This window comes from Camelus bactrianus, chromosome 13 (assembly GCF_048773025.1).
Source record: "Camelus bactrianus isolate YW-2024 breed Bactrian camel chromosome 13, ASM4877302v1, whole genome shotgun sequence".
NCBI lineage: Eukaryota > Metazoa > Chordata > Mammalia > Artiodactyla > Camelidae > Camelus > Camelus bactrianus.
Window position 1 is genome coordinate 8,511,417 of NC_133551.1, and position 15,864 is coordinate 8,527,280.

A 15,864-nucleotide genomic window follows, 5' to 3' on the forward strand; every position below is an offset into this window, starting at 1 on the left:
CCGAGTTGGAGCTAGTACATCCCCATATATATTTATGGAATGGGATTTGCAACAAAAAAGAAACTTTGTGTTCCCAACAGGCTAGGTTAAGGAAGGCTTACACACACACATATCTCTCGGAACTCAGCAAGTGGAGAGACGTTCGTTCATCTAGGACCAAGGGAACGGGATGTAGGGACACTTTTTCTCAGCTTTCTCAATTTGTTTCCTAATGCCGTTTTGAAGTTCCTGCAGTTTTCACTGTAAAACAGAGTTGGAGCTAGTACCTCCCCATATATATGTATGGAATGGAGTTTGCAACTGAAAAGAAACTTTGTGTTCCCAACAAGCTAGGTGAAGGACGGCTTTCACACACACTTATCTCTCAGAACTGAGCAAGTGGAGAGACGTTCGTTCATCCTGTACCAAGGGAACGGGTTGCAGGAGACACTTTTTCTCTGCTTTCTCAGTCTGTTTCCTAGTGCCGGTTTGAAGTTCCTGCAGTTTTCACTGAAAAACCGATTTGGAGCTAGTACCTCCCCATATATATGTATGGAATGGAGTTTGCAACTGAAAAGAAACTTTGTGTTCCCAACAAGCTAGGTGAAGGACGGCTTTCACACACACTTATCTCTCAGAACTGAGCAAGTGGAGAGACGTTCGTTCATCTAGCACCAAGGGAACGAGTTGCAGGAGACACTTTTTCTCTGCTTTCTCAGTCTGTTTCCTAGTGCCGGTTTGAAGTTCCTGCAGTTTTCACTGTAAAACCGAGTTGGAGTTAGTACCTCCCCATATATATGTATGGAATGGAGTTTGCAACTGAAAAGAAACTTTGTGTTCCCAACAAGCTAGGTGAAGGACGGCTTTCACACACACTTATCACTCAGAACTGAGCAAGTGGAGAGACGTTCGTTCATCTAGCACCAAGGGAACGGGTTGCAGGAGACACTTTTTCTCTGCTTTCTCAGTCTGTTTCCTAGTGCCGGTTTGAAGTTCCTGCAGTTTTCACTGTAAAACCGAGTTGGAGCTAGTACCTCCCCATATATATGTATGGAATGGAGTTTGCAACTGAAAAGAAACTTTGTGTTCCCAACAAGCTAGGTGAAGGACGGCTTTCACACACACTTATCTCTCAGAACTGAGCAAGTGGAGAGACGTTCGTTCATCTAGCACCAAGGGAACGGGTTGCAGGAGACACTTTTTCTCTGCTTTCTCAGTCTGTTTCCTAGTGCCGGTTTGAAGTTCCTGCAGTTTTCACTGTAAAACCGAGTTGGAGCTAGTACCTCCCCATATATATGTATGGAATGGAGTTTGCAACTGAAAAGAAACTTTGTGTTCCCAACAAGCTAGGTGAAGGACGGCTTTCACACACACTTATCTCTCAGAACTGGGCAAGTGGAGAGACGTTCGTTCATCTAGCACCAAGGGAACGGGATGCAGGAGACACTTTTTCTCGGCTTTTTCAGTCTCTTTCCTAGTGCCGGTTTGAAGTTCCTGCAGTTTTCACTGTCAAACCGAGTTGGAGCTAGTACCTCCCCATATATATGTATGGAATGGGGTTTGCAACTGAAAAGAAACTTTGTGTTCCCAACAAGCTAGGTGAAGGACGGCTTTCACACACACTTATCTCTCAGAACTGAGTAAGTGGAGAGACGTTCGTTCATCTAGCACCAAGGGAACGGGTTGCAGGAGACACTTTTTCTCTGCTTTCTCAGTCTGTTTCCTAGTGCCGGTTTGAAGTTCCTGCAGTTTTCACTGTAAAACCTAGTTGGAGCTTGTACCTCCCCTTATACATGTATGGAATGGAGTTTGCAACTGAAAAGAAACTTTGTGTTCCCAACGAGCTAGGTGAAGGACTGCTTTCACACACACTTATCTCTCAGAACTGAGCAAGTGGAGAGACTTTCGTTCATCTAGCACCAAGGGAACGGGATGCAGGAGACACTATTTCTCTGCTTTCTCAGTCTGTTTCCTAGTGCCGGTTTGAAGTTCCTGCAGTTTTCACTGTAAAACGGAGTTGGAGCTCGTACTTCCCCATATACATGTATGGAATGGAGTTTGCAACTGAAAAGAAACTTTGTGTTCCCAACAAGCTAGGTGAAGGACTGCTTTCACACACACTTATCTCTCAGAACTGAGCAAGTGGAGAGACGTTCGTTCATCTAGCACCAAGGGAACGGGATGCAGGAGACACTTTTTCTCTGCTTTCTCAGTCTGTTTCCTAGTGCCGGTTTGAAGTTCCTACAGTTTTCACTGTAAAACCGAGTTGGAGCTAGTACATCCCCATATATATTTATGGAATGGGATTTGCAACAAAAAAGAAACTTTGTGTTCCCAACAGGCTAGGTTAAGGAAGGCTTACACACACACATATCTCTCGGAACTCAGCAAGTGTAGAGACGTTCGTTCATCTAGGACCAAGGGAACGGGATGTAGGGACACTTTTTCTCTGCTTTCTCAGTTTGTTTCCTAATGCCGTTTTGAAGTTCCTGCAGTTTTCACTGTAAAACAGAGTTGGAGCTAGTACCTCCCCATATATATGTATGGAATGGAGTTTGCAACTGAAAAGAAACTTTGTGTTCCCAACAAGCTAGGTGAAGGACGGCTTTCACACACACTTATCTCTCAGAACTGAGCAAGTGGAGAGACGTTCGTTCATCTAGCACCAAGGGAACGGGTTGCAGGAGACACTTTTTCTCTGCTTTCTCAGTCTGTTTCCTAGTGCCGGTTAGAATTTCCTGCAGATTTATACTGTAAAACCGAGTTGGAGCTAGTACCTCCCCATATATATGTATGGAATGGAGTTTGCAACTGAAAAGAAACTTTGTGTTCCCAACAAGCTAGGTGAAGGACGGCTTTCACACACACTTATCTCTCAGAACTGAGCAAGTGGAGAGACGTTCGTTCATCCTGTACCAAGGGAACGGGTTGCAGGAGACACTTTTTCTCTGCTTTCTCAGTCTGTTTCCTAGTGCCGGTTTGAATTTCCTGCAGTTTTCACTGAAAAACCGATTTGGAGCTAGTACCTCCCCATATATATGTATGGAATGGAGTTTGCAACTGAAAAGAAACTTTGTGTTCCCAACAAGTTAGGTGAAGGACGGCTTTCACACACACTTATCTCTCAGAACTGAGCAAGTGGAGAGACGTTCGTTCATCTAGCACCAAGGGAACGGGATGCAGGAGACACTTTTTCTCTGCTTTCTCAGTCTGTTTCCTAGTGCCGGTTTGAAGTTCCTGCAGTTTTCACTGTAAAACCGAGTTGGAGTTAGTACCTCCCCATATATATGTATGGAATGGAGTTTGCAACTGAAAAGAAACTTTGTGTTCCCAACAAGCTAGGTGAAGGACGGCTTTCACACACACTTATCATTCAGAACTGAGTAAGTGGAGAGACGTTCGTTCATCTAGCACCAAGGGAACGGGTTGCAGGAGACACTTTTTCTCTGCTTTCTCAGTCTGTTTCCTAGTGCCGGTTTGAAGTTCCTGCAGTTTTCACTGTAAAACCGAGTTGGAGCTAGTACCTCCCCATATATATGTATGGAATGGAGTTTGCAACTGAAAAGAAACTTTGTGTTCCCAACAAGCTAGGTGAAGGACGGCTTTCACACACACTTATCTCTCAGAACTGAGCAAGTGGAGAGACGTTCGTTCATCTAGCACCAAGGGAACGGGATGCAGGAGACACTTTTTCTCTGATTTCTCAGTCTATTTCCTAGTGCCGGTTTGAAGTTCCTGCAGTTTTCACTGTAAAACCGAGTTGGAGCTAGTACCTCCCCATATATATGTATGGATTGGAGTTTGCAACTGAAAAGAAACTTTGTGTTCCCAACAAGCTAGTTGAAGGACGGCTTCCACACACACTTATCTCTCAGAACTGAGTAAGTGGAGAGACTTTCGTTCATCTAGCACCAAGGGAACGGGTTGCAGGAGACACTTTTTCTCTGCTTTCTCAGTCTGTTTCCTAGTGCCGGTTTGAAGTTCCTGCAGTTTTCACTGTAAAACCGGTTTGGAGCTAGTACATCCCCATATATATGTATGGAATGGGGTTTGCAACAAAAAAGAAACTTTGTATTCCCAACAAGCTAGGTGAAGGACGGCTTTCACACACACTTATCTCTCAGAACTGAGCAAGTGGAGAGACGTTCGTTCATCTAGCACCAAGGGAACGGGTTGCAGGAGACACTTTTTCTCGGCTTTCTCATTCTGTTTCCTAGTGCCGGTTTAAAGTTCCTGCAGTTTTCACTGTAAAACCGAGTTGGAGCTAGTACCTCCCCATATATATGTATGGAATGGAGTTTGCAACTGAAAAGAAACTTTGTGTTAGCAACAAGCTAGGTGAAGGACGGCTTTCACACACACTTATCTCTCAGAACTGAGCAAGTGTAGAGACGTTCGTTCATTTAGCACCAAGGGAACGGGTTGCAGGAGACAGTTTTTCTCTGCTTTCTCAGTCTGTTTCCTAGTGCCGGTTTGAAGTTCCTGCAGTTTTCACTGTAAAACCGAGTTGGAGCTAGTACCTACCCATATATATGTGTGCAATGGAGTTTGCAACTGAAAAGAAACATTGTGTTCCCAAAAAGCTAGGTGAAGGACGGCTTTCACACACACTTATCTCTCAGAACTGAGCAAGTGGAGAGACGTTCGTTCATCCTGTACCAAGGGAACGGGTTGCAGGAGACACTTTTTCTCTGCTTTCTCAGTCTGTTTCCTAGTGCCGGTTTGAAGTTCCTGCAGTTTTCACTGAAAAACCGATTTGGAGCTAGTACCTCCCCATATATATGTATGGAATGGAGTTTGCAACTGAAAAGAAACTTTGTGTTCCCAACAAGCTAGGTGAAGGACGGCTTTCACACACACTTATCTCTCAGAACTGAGCAAGTGGAGAGACGTTCGTTCATCTAGCACCAAGGGAACGGGTTGCAGGAGACACTTTTTCTCTGCTTTCTCAGTCTGTTTCCTAGTGCCGGTTTGAAGTTCCTGCAGTTTTCACTGTAAAACCGAGTTGGAGCTAGTACCTCCCCATATATATGTATGGAATGGAGTTTGCAACTGAAAAGAAACTTTGTGTTCCCAACAAGCTAGGTGAAGGACGGCTTTCACACACACTTATCTCTCAGAACTGAGCAAGTGGAGAGACGTTCGTTCATCTAGCACCAAGGGAACGGTTTGCAGGAGACACTTTTTCTCTGCTTTCTCAGTCTGTTTCCTAGTGCCGGTTTGAAGTTCTTGCAGTTTTCACTGTAAAACCGAGTTGGAGCTAGTACCTCCCCATATATATGTATGGAATGGAGTTTGCAACTGAAAAGAAACTTTGTGTTCCCAACAAGCTAGGTGAAGGACGGCTTTCACACACACTTATCTCTCAGAACTGAGCAAGTGGAGAGACGTTCGTTCATCTAGCACCAAGGGAACGGGATGCAGGAGACACTTTTTCTCTGATTTCTCAGTCTGTTTCCTAGTGCCGGTTTGAAGTTCCTGCAGTTTTCACTGTAAAACCGAGTTGGAGCTAGTACCTCCCCATATATATGTATGGAATGGAGTTTGCAACTGAAAAGAAACTTTGTGTTCCCAACAAGCTAGGTGAAGGACGGCTTTCACACACACTTATCTCTCAGAACTGAGTAAGTGGAGAGACGTTCGTTCATCTAGCACCAAGGGAACGGGTTGCAGGAGACACTTTTTCTCTGCTTTCTCAGTCTGTTTCCTAGTGCCGGTTTGAAGTTCCTGCAGTTTTCACTGTAAAACCGGTTTGGAGCTAGTACATCCCCATATATATGTATGGAATGGTGTTTGCAACAAAAAAGAAACTTTGTTTTCCCAACAAGCTAGGTGAAGGACGGCTTTCACACACACTTATCTCTGAGAACTGAGCAAGTGGAGAGACGTTCGTTCATCTAGCACCAAGGGAACGGGTTGCAGGAGACACTTTTTCTCTGCTTTCTCAGTCTGTTTCCTTGTGCCGGTTAGAATTTCCTGCAGATTTATACTGTAAAACCGAGTTGGAGCTAGTACCTCCCCATATATATGTATGGAATGGAGTTTGCAACTGAAAAGAAACTTTGGGTTCCCAACGAGTTAGGTGAAGGGCTGCTTTCACACACACTTATCTCTCAGAACTGAGCAAGTGGAGAGACGTTCGTTCATCTAGCACCAAGGGAACGGGATGCAGGAGACACTATTTCTCTGCTTTCTCAGTCTGTTTCCTAGTGCCGGTTTGAAGTTCCTGCAGTTTTCACTGTAAAACGGAGTTGGAGCTAGTACTTCCCCATATACATGTATGGAATTTAGTTTGCAACTGAAAAGAAACTTTGTGTTCCCAACAAGATAGTTGAAGGACTGCTTTCACACACACTTATCTCTCAGAACTGAGCAAGTGGAGAGACGTTCGTTCATCTAGCACCAATGGAACGGGATGCAGGAGACACTTTTTCTCTGCATTCTCAGTCTGTTTCCTAGTGCCGTTTTGAAATTCCTACAGTTTTCACTGTAAAACCGAGTTGGAGATAGTACATCCCCATATATATTTATGGAATGGGATTTGCAACAAAAAAGAAACTTTGTGTTCCCAACAGGCTAGGTTAAGGAAGGCTTACACACACACATATCTCTCGGAACTCAGCAAGTGGAGAGACGTTCGTTCATCTAGGACAAAGGGAACGGGATGTAGGGACACTTATTCTATGCTTTCTCAGTATGTTTCCTAATGCCGTTTTGAAGTTCCTGCAGTTTTCACTGTAAAACAGAGTTGGAGCTAGTACCTCCCCATATATATGTATGGAATGGAGTTTGCAACTGAAAAGAAACTTTGTGTTCCCAAAAAGCTAGGTGAAGAACGGCTTTCACACACACTTATCTCTCAGAACTGAGCAAGTGGAGAGACGTTCGTTCATCTAGCACCAAGGGAACGGATTGCAGGAGACACTTTTTCTCTGCTTTCTCAGTCTGTTTCCTTGTGCCGGTTAGAATTTCCTGCAGATTTATACTGTAAAACCGAGTTGGAGCTAGTACCTCCCCATATATATGTATGGAATGGAGTTTGCAACTGAAAAGAAACTTTGTGTTCCCAACAAGCTAGGTGAAGGACGGCTTTCACACACACTTATCTCTCAGAACTGAGCAAGTGGAGAGACGTTCGTTCATCCTGTACAAAGGGAACGGGTTGCAGGAGACACTTTTTCTCTGCTTTCTCAGTCTGTTTCCTAGTGCCGGTTAGAATTTCCTGCAGATTTATACTGTAAAACCGAGTTGGAGCTAGTACCTCCCCATATATATGTATGGAATGGAGTTTGCAACTGAAAAGAAACTTTGTGTTCCCAACAAGCTAGGTGAAGGACGGCTTTCACACACACTTATCTCTGAGAACTGAGCAAGTGGAGAGACGTTCGTTCATCTAGCACCAAGGGAACGGGTTGCAGGAGACACTTTTTCTCTGCTTTCTCAGTCTGTTTCCTAGTGCCGTTTTGAAATTCCTACAGTTTTCACTGTAAAACCGAGTTGGAGATAGTACATCCCCATATATATTTATGGAATGGGATTTGCAACAAAAAAGAAACTTTGTGTTCCCAACAGGCTAGGTTAAGGAAGGCTTACACACACACATATCTCTCGGAACTCAGCAAGTGGAGAGACGTTCGTTCATCTAGGACCAAGGGAACGGGATGTAGGGACACTTTTTCTCTGCTTTCTCAGTTTGTTTCCTAATGCCGTTTTGAAGTTCCTGCAGTTTTAACTGTAAAACAGAGTTGGAGCTAGTACCTCACCATATATATGTATGGAATGGAGTTTGCAACTGAAAAGAAACTTTGTGTTCCCAAAAAGCTAGGTGAAGAACGGCTTTCACACACATTTATCTCTGAGAACTGAGCAAGTGGAGAGACGTTCGTTCATCTAGCACCAAGGGAACGGGTTGCAGGAGACACTTTTTCTCTGCTTTCTCAGTCTGTTTCCTTGTGCCGGTTAGAATTTCCTGCAGATTTATACTGTAAAACCGAGTTGGAGCTAGTACCTCCCCATATATATGTATGGAATGGAGTTTGCAACTGAAAAGAAACTTTGTGTTCCCAACAAGCTAGGTGAAGGACGGCTTTCACACACACTTATCTCTCAGAACTGAGCAAGTGGAGAGACGTTCGTTCATCCTGTACAAAGGGAACGGGTTGCAGGAGACACTTTTTCTCTGCTTTCTCAGTCTGTTTCCTAGTGCCGGTTAGAATTTCCTGCAGATTTATACTGTAAAACCGAGTTGGAGCTAGTACCTCCCCATATATATGTATGGAATGGAGTTTGCAACTGAAAAGAAACTTTGTGTTCCCAACAAGCTAGGTGAAGGACGGCTTTCACACACACTTATCTCTGAGAACTGAGCAAGTGGAGAGACGTTCGTTCATCTAGCACCAAGGGAACGGGTTGCAGGAGACACTTTTTCTCTGCTTTCTCAGTCTGTTTCCTTGTGCCGGTTAGAATTTCCTGCAGATTTATACTGTAAAACCGAGTTGTAGCTAGTACCTCCCCATATATATGTATGGAATGGAGTTTGCAACTGAAAAGAAACTTTGTGTTCCCAACAAGCTAGGTGAAGGACGGCTTTCACACACACTTATCTCTCAGAACTGAGCAAGTGGAGAGACGTTCGTTCATCCTGTACAAAGGGAACGGGTTGCAGGAGACACTTTTTCTCTGCTTTCTCAGTCTGTTTCCTAGTGCCGGTTTGAAGTTCCTGCAGTTTTCACTGAAAAACCGATTTGGAGCTAGTACCTCCCCATATATATGTATGGAATGGAGTTTGCAACTGAAAAGAAACATTGTCTTCCCAACAAGCTAGGTGAAGGACGGCTTTCACACACACTTATCTCTCAGAACTGAGCAAGTGGAGAGACGTTCGTTCATCTAGCACCAAGGGAACGGGTTGCAGGAGACACTTTTTCTCTGCTTTCTCAGTCTGTTTCCTAGTGCCGGTTTGAAGTTCCTGCAGTTTTCACTGTAAAACCGAGTTGGAGCTAGTACCTCCCCATATATATGTATGGAATGGAGTTTGCAACTGAAAAGAAACTTTGTGTTCCCAACAAGCTAGGTGAAGGACGGCTTTCACACACACTTATTTCTCAGAACTGAGCAAGTTCAGAGACGTTCGTTCATCTAGCACCAAGGGAACGGGATGCAGGAGACACTTTTTCTCGGCTTTCTCAGTCTGTTTCCTAGTGCCGGTTTGAAGTTCCTGCAGTTTTCACTGTAAAACCGAGTTGGAGCTAGTACCTCCCCATATATATGTATGGAATGGAGTTTGCAACTGAAAAGAAACTTTGTGTTCCCAACAAGATAGGTGAAGGACTGCTTTCACACACACTTATCTCTCAGAACTGAGCAAATGGAGAGACGTTCGTTCATCTAGCACCAAGGGAACGGGATGCAGGAGACACTTTTTCTCTGCTTTCTCAGTCTGTTTCCTAGTGCCGTTTTGAAATTCCTACAGTTCACTGTAAAACCGAGTTGGAGATAGTACATCCCCATATATATTTATGGAATGGGATTTGCAACAAAAAAGAAACTTTGTGTTCCCAACAGGCTAGGTTAAGGAAGGCTTACACACATACATATCTCTCGGAACTCAGCAAGTGGAGAGACGTTCGTTCATCTAGGACAAAGGGAACGGGATGTAGGGACACTTATTCTATGCTTTCTCAGTATGTTTCCTAATGCCGTTTTGAAGTTCCTGCAGTTTTCACTGTAAAACAGAGTTGGAGCTAGTACCTCCCCATATATATGTATGGAATGGAGTTTGCAACTGAAAAGAAACTTTGTGTTCCCAAAAAGCTAGGTGAAGAACGGCTTTCACACACACTTATCTCTCAGAACTGAGCAAGTGGAGAGACGTTCGTTCATCTAGCACCAAGGGAACGGATTGCAGGAGACACTTTTTCTCTGCTTTCTCAGTCTGTTTCCTTGTGCCGGTTAGAATTTCCTGCAGATTTATACTGTAAAACCGAGTTGGAGCTAGTACCTCCCCATATATATGTATGGAATGGAGTTTGCAACTGAAAAGAAACTTTGTGTTCCCAACAAGCTAGGTGAAGGACGGCTTTCACACACACTTATCTCTCAGAACTGAGCAAGTGGAGAGACGTTCGTTCATCCTGTACAAAGGGAACGGGTTGCAGGAGACACTTTTTCTCTGCTTTCTCAGTCTGTTTCCTAGTGCCGGTTAGAATTTCCTGCAGATTTATACTGTAAAACCGAGTTGGAGCTAGTACCTCCCCATATATATGTATGGAATGGAGTTTGCAACTGAAAAGAAACTTTGTGTTCCCAACAAGCTAGGTGAAGGACGGCTTTCACACACACTTATCTCTGAGAACTGAGCAAGTGGAGAGACGTTCGTTCATCTAGCACCAAGGGAACGGGTTGCAGGAGACACTTTTTCTCTGCTTTCTCAGTCTGTTTCCTAGTGCCGTTTTGAAATTCCTACAGTTTTCACTGTAAAACCGAGTTGGAGATAGTACATCCCCATATATATTTATGGAATGGGATTTGCAACAAAAAAGAAACTTTGTGTTCCCAACAGGCTAGGTTAAGGAAGGCTTACACACACACATATCTCTCGGAACTCAGCAAGTGGAGAGACGTTCGTTCATCTAGGACCAAGGGAACGGGATGTAGGGACACTTTTTCTCTGCTTTCTCAGTTTGTTTCCTAATGCCGTTTTGAAGTTCCTGCAGTTTTAACTGTAAAACAGAGTTGGAGCTAGTACCTCACCATATATATGTATGGAATGGAGTTTGCAACTGAAAAGAAACTTTGTGTTCCCAAAAAGCTAGGTGAAGAACGGCTTTCACACACATTTATCTCTGAGAACTGAGCAAGTGGAGAGACGTTCGTTCATCTAGCACCAAGGGAACGGGTTGCAGGAGACACTTTTTCTCTGCTTTCTCAGTCTGTTTCCTTGTGCCGGTTAGAATTTCCTGCAGATTTATACTGTAAAACCGAGTTGGAGCTAGTACCTCCCCATATATATGTATGGAATGGAGTTTGCAACTGAAAAGAAACTTTGTGTTCCCAACAAGCTAGGTGAAGGACGGCTTTCACACACACTTATCTCTCAGAACTGAGCAAGTGGAGAGACGTTCGTTCATCCTGTACAAAGGGAACGGGTTGCAGGAGACACTTTTTCTCTGCTTTCTCAGTCTGTTTCCTAGTGCCGGTTAGAATTTCCTGCAGATTTATACTGTAAAACCGAGTTGGAGCTAGTACCTCCCCATATATATGTATGGAATGGAGTTTGCAACTGAAAAGAAACTTTGTGTTCCCAACAAGCTAGGTGAAGGACGGCTTTCACACACACTTATCTCTGAGAACTGAGCAAGTGGAGAGACGTTCGTTCATCTAGCACCAAGGGAACGGGTTGCAGGAGACACTTTTTCTCTGCTTTCTCAGTCTGTTTCCTTGTGCCGGTTAGAATTTCCTGCAGATTTATACTGTAAAACCGAGTTGTAGCTAGTACCTCCCCATATATATGTATGGAATGGAGTTTGCAACTGAAAAGAAACTTTGTGTTCCCAACAAGCTAGGTGAAGGACGGCTTTCACACACACTTATCTCTCAGAACTGAGCAAGTGGAGAGACGTTCGTTCATCCTGTACAAAGGGAACGGGTTGCAGGAGACACTTTTTCTCTGCTTTCTCAGTCTGTTTCCTAGTGCCGGTTTGAAGTTCCTGCAGTTTTCACTGAAAAACCGATTTGGAGCTAGTACCTCCCCATATATATGTATGGAATGGAGTTTGCAACTGAAAAGAAACATTGTCTTCCCAACAAGCTAGGTGAAGGACGGCTTTCACACACACTTATCTCTCAGAACTGAGCAAGTGGAGAGACGTTCGTTCATGTAGCACCAAGGGAACGGGTTGCAGGAGACACTTTTTCTCTGCTTTCTCAGTCTGTTTCCTAGTGCCGGTTTGAAGTTCCTGCAGTTTTCACTGTAAAACCGAGTTGGAGCTAGTACCTCCCCATATATATGTATGGAATGGAGTTTGCAACTGAAAAGAAACTTTGTGTTCCCAACAAGCTAGGTGAAGGACGGCTTTCACACACACTTATTTCTCAGAACTGAGCAAGTTCAGAGACGTTCGTTCATCTAGCACCAAGGGAACGGGATGCAGGAGACACTTTTTCTCGGCTTTCTCAGTCTGTTTCCTAGTGCCGGTTTGAAGTTCCTGCAGTTTTCACTGTAAAACCGAGTTGGAGCTAGTACCTCCCCATATATATGTATGGAATGGAGTTTGCAACTGAAAAGAAACTTTGTGTTCCCAACAAGATAGGTGAAGGACTGCTTTCACACACACTTATCTCTCAGAACTGAGCAAATGGAGAGACGTTCGTTCATCTAGCACCAAGGGAACGGGATGCAGGAGACACTTTTTCTCTGCTTTCTCAGTCTGTTTCCTAGTGCCGTTTTGAAATTCCTACAGTTCACTGTAAAACCGAGTTGGAGATAGTACATCCCCATATATATTTATGGAATGGGATTTGCAACAAAAAAGAAACTTTGTGTTCCCAACAGGCTAGGTTAAGGAAGGCTTACACACACACATATCTCTCGGAACTCAGCAAGTGGAGAGACGTTCGTTCATCTAGGACCAAGGGAACGGGATGTAGGGACACTTTTTCTCTGCTTTCTCAGGTTGTTTCCTAATGCCGTTTTGAAGTTCCTGCAGTTTTCACTGTAAAACAGAGTTGGAGCTAGTACATCCCCATATATATGTATGGAATGGAGTTTGCAACTGAAAAGAAACTTTGTGTTCCCAAAAAGCTAGGAGAAGAACGGCTTTCACACACACTTATCTCTGAGAACTGAGCAAGTGGAGAGACGTTCGTTCATCTAGCACCAAGGGAACGGGTTGCAGGAGACACTTTTTCTCTGCTTTCTCAGTCTGTTTCCTTGTGCCGGTTAGAATTTCCTGCAGATTATACTGTAAAACCGAGTTGGAGCTAGTACCTCCCCATATATATGTATGGAATGGAGTTTGCAACTGAAAAGAAACTTTGTGTTCCCAACAAGCTAGGTGAAGGACGGCTTTCACACACACTTATCTCTCAGAACTGAGCAAGTGGAGAGACGTTCGTTCATCCTGTACAAAGGGAACGGGTTGCAGGAGACACTTTTTCTCTGCTTTCTCAGTCTGTTTCCTAGTGCCGGTTAGAATTTCCTGCAGATTTATACTGTAAAACCGAGTTGGAGCTAGTACCTCCCCATATATATGTATGGAATGGAGTTTGCAACTGAAAAGAAACTTTGTGTTCCCAACAAGCTAGGTGAAGGACGGCTTTCACACACACTTATCTCTGAGAACTGAGCAAGTGGAGAGACGTTCGTTCATCTAGCACCAAGGGAACGGGTTGCAGGAGACACTTTTTCTCTGCTTTCTCAGTCTGTTTCCTAGTGCCGTTTTGAAATTCCTACAGTTTTCACTGTAAAACCGAGTTGGAGATAGTACATCCCCATATATATTTATGGAATGGGATTTGCAACAAAAAAGAAACTTTGTTTTCCCAACAGGCTAGGTTAAGGAAGGCTTACACACACACATATCTCTCGGAACTCAGCAAGTGGAGAGACGTTCGTTCATCTAGGACCAAGGGAACGGGATATAGGGACACTTTTTCTCTGCTTTCTCAGTTTGTTTCCTAATGCCGTTTTGAAGTTCCTGCAGTTTTCACTGTAAAACAGAGTTGGAGCTAGTACCTCCCCATATATATGTATGGAATGGAGTTTGCAACTGAAAAGAAACTTTGTGTTCCCAAAAAGCTAGGTGAAGCACGGCTTTCACACACACTTATCTCTGAGAACTGAGCAAGTGGAGAGACGTTCGTTCATCTAGCACCAAGGGAACGGGTTGCAGGAGACACTTTTTCTCTGCTTTCTCAGTCTGTTTCCTTGTGCCGGTTAGAATTTCCTGCAGATTTATACTGTAAAACCGAGTTGGAGCTAGTACCTCCCCATATATATGTATGGAATGGAGTTTGCAACTGAAAAGAAACTTTGTGTTCCCAACAAGCTAGGTGAAGGACGGCTTTCACACACACTTATCTCTCAGAACTGAGCAAGTGGAGAGACGTTCGTTCATCCTGTACAAAGGGAACGGGTTGCAGGAGACACTTTTTCTCTGCTTTCTCAGTCTGTTTCCTAGTGCCGGTTAGAATTTCCTGCAGATTTATACTGTAAAACCGAGTTGGAGCTAGTACCTCCCCATATATATGTATGGAATGGAGTTTGCAACTGAAAAGAAACTTTGTGTTCCCAACAAGCTAGGTGAAGGACGGCTTTCACACACACTTATCTCTGAGAACTGAGCAAGTGGAGAGACGTTCGTTCATCTAGCACCAAGGGAACGGGTTGCAGGAGACAATTTTTCTCTGCTTTCTCAGTCTGTTTCCTTGTGCCTGTTAGAATTTCCTGCATATTTATACTGTAAAACCGAGTTGGAGCTAGTACCTCCCCATATATATGTATGGAATGGAGTTTGCAACTGAAAAGAAACTTTGTGTTCCCAACAAGCTAGGTGAAGTACGGCTTTCACACACACTTATCTCTCAGAACTGAGCAAGTGGAGAGACGTTCGTTCATCCTGTACAAAGGGAACGGGTTGCAGGAGACACTTTTTCTCTGCTTTCTCAGTCTGTTTCCTAGTGCCGGTTTGAAGTTCCTGCAGGTTTCACTGAAAAACCGATTTGGAGCTAGTACCTCCCCATATATATGTATGGAATGGAGTTTGCAACTGAAAAGAAACATTGTGTTCCCAACAAGCTAGGTGAAGGACGGCTTTCACACACACTTATCTCTCAGAACTGAGCAAGTGGAGAGACGTTCGTTCATCTAGCACCAAGGGAACGGGTTGCAGGAGACACTTTTTCTCTGCTTTCTCAGTCTGTTTCCTAGTGCCGGTTTGAAGTTCCTGCAGTTTTCACTGTAAAACCGAGTTGGAGCTAGTACCTCCCCATATATATGTACGGAATGGAGTTTGCAACTGAAAAGAAACTTTGTGTTCCCAACAAGCTAGGTGAAGGACGGCTTTCACACACACTTATTTCTCAGAACTGAGCAAGTTCAGAGACGTTCGTTCATCTAGCACCAAGGGAACGGGATGCAGGAGACACATTTTCTCGGCTTTCTCAGTCTGTTTCCTAGTGCCGGTTTGAAGTTCCTGCATTTTTCAGTGTAAAACGGAGTTGGAGCTAGTACTTCCAGATATACATGTATGGAATGGAGTTTGCAACTGAAAAGAAACTTTGTGTTCCCAACAAGCTAGGTGAAGGACTGCTTTCACACACACTTATCTCTCAGAACTGAGCAAGTGGAGAGACGTTCGTTCATCTAGCACCAAGGGAACGGGATGCAGGAGACAATTTTTCTCTGCTTTCTCAGTCTGTTTCCTAGTGCCGGTTTGAAGTTCCTACAGTTTTCACTGTAAAACCGAGTTGGAGCTAGTACATCCCCATATATATTTATGGAATGGGATTTGCAACAAAAAAGAAACTTTGTGTTCCCAACAGGCTAGGTTAAGGAAGGCTTACACACACACATATCTCTCGGAACTCAGCAAGTGGAGAGACGTTCGTTCATCTAGGACCAAGGGAACGGGATGTAGGGACACTTTTTCTCAGCTTTCTCAGTTTGTTTCCTAATGCCGTTTTGAAGTTCCTGCAGTTTTCACTGTAAAACAGAGTTGGAGCTAGTACCTCCCCATATATATGTATGGAATGGAGTTTGCAACTGAAAAGAAACTTTGTGTTCCCAACAAGCTAGGTGAAGGACGGCTTTCACACACACTTATCTCTCAGAACTGAGCAAGTGGAGAGACGTTCGTTCATCCTGTACCAAGGGAACGGGTTGCA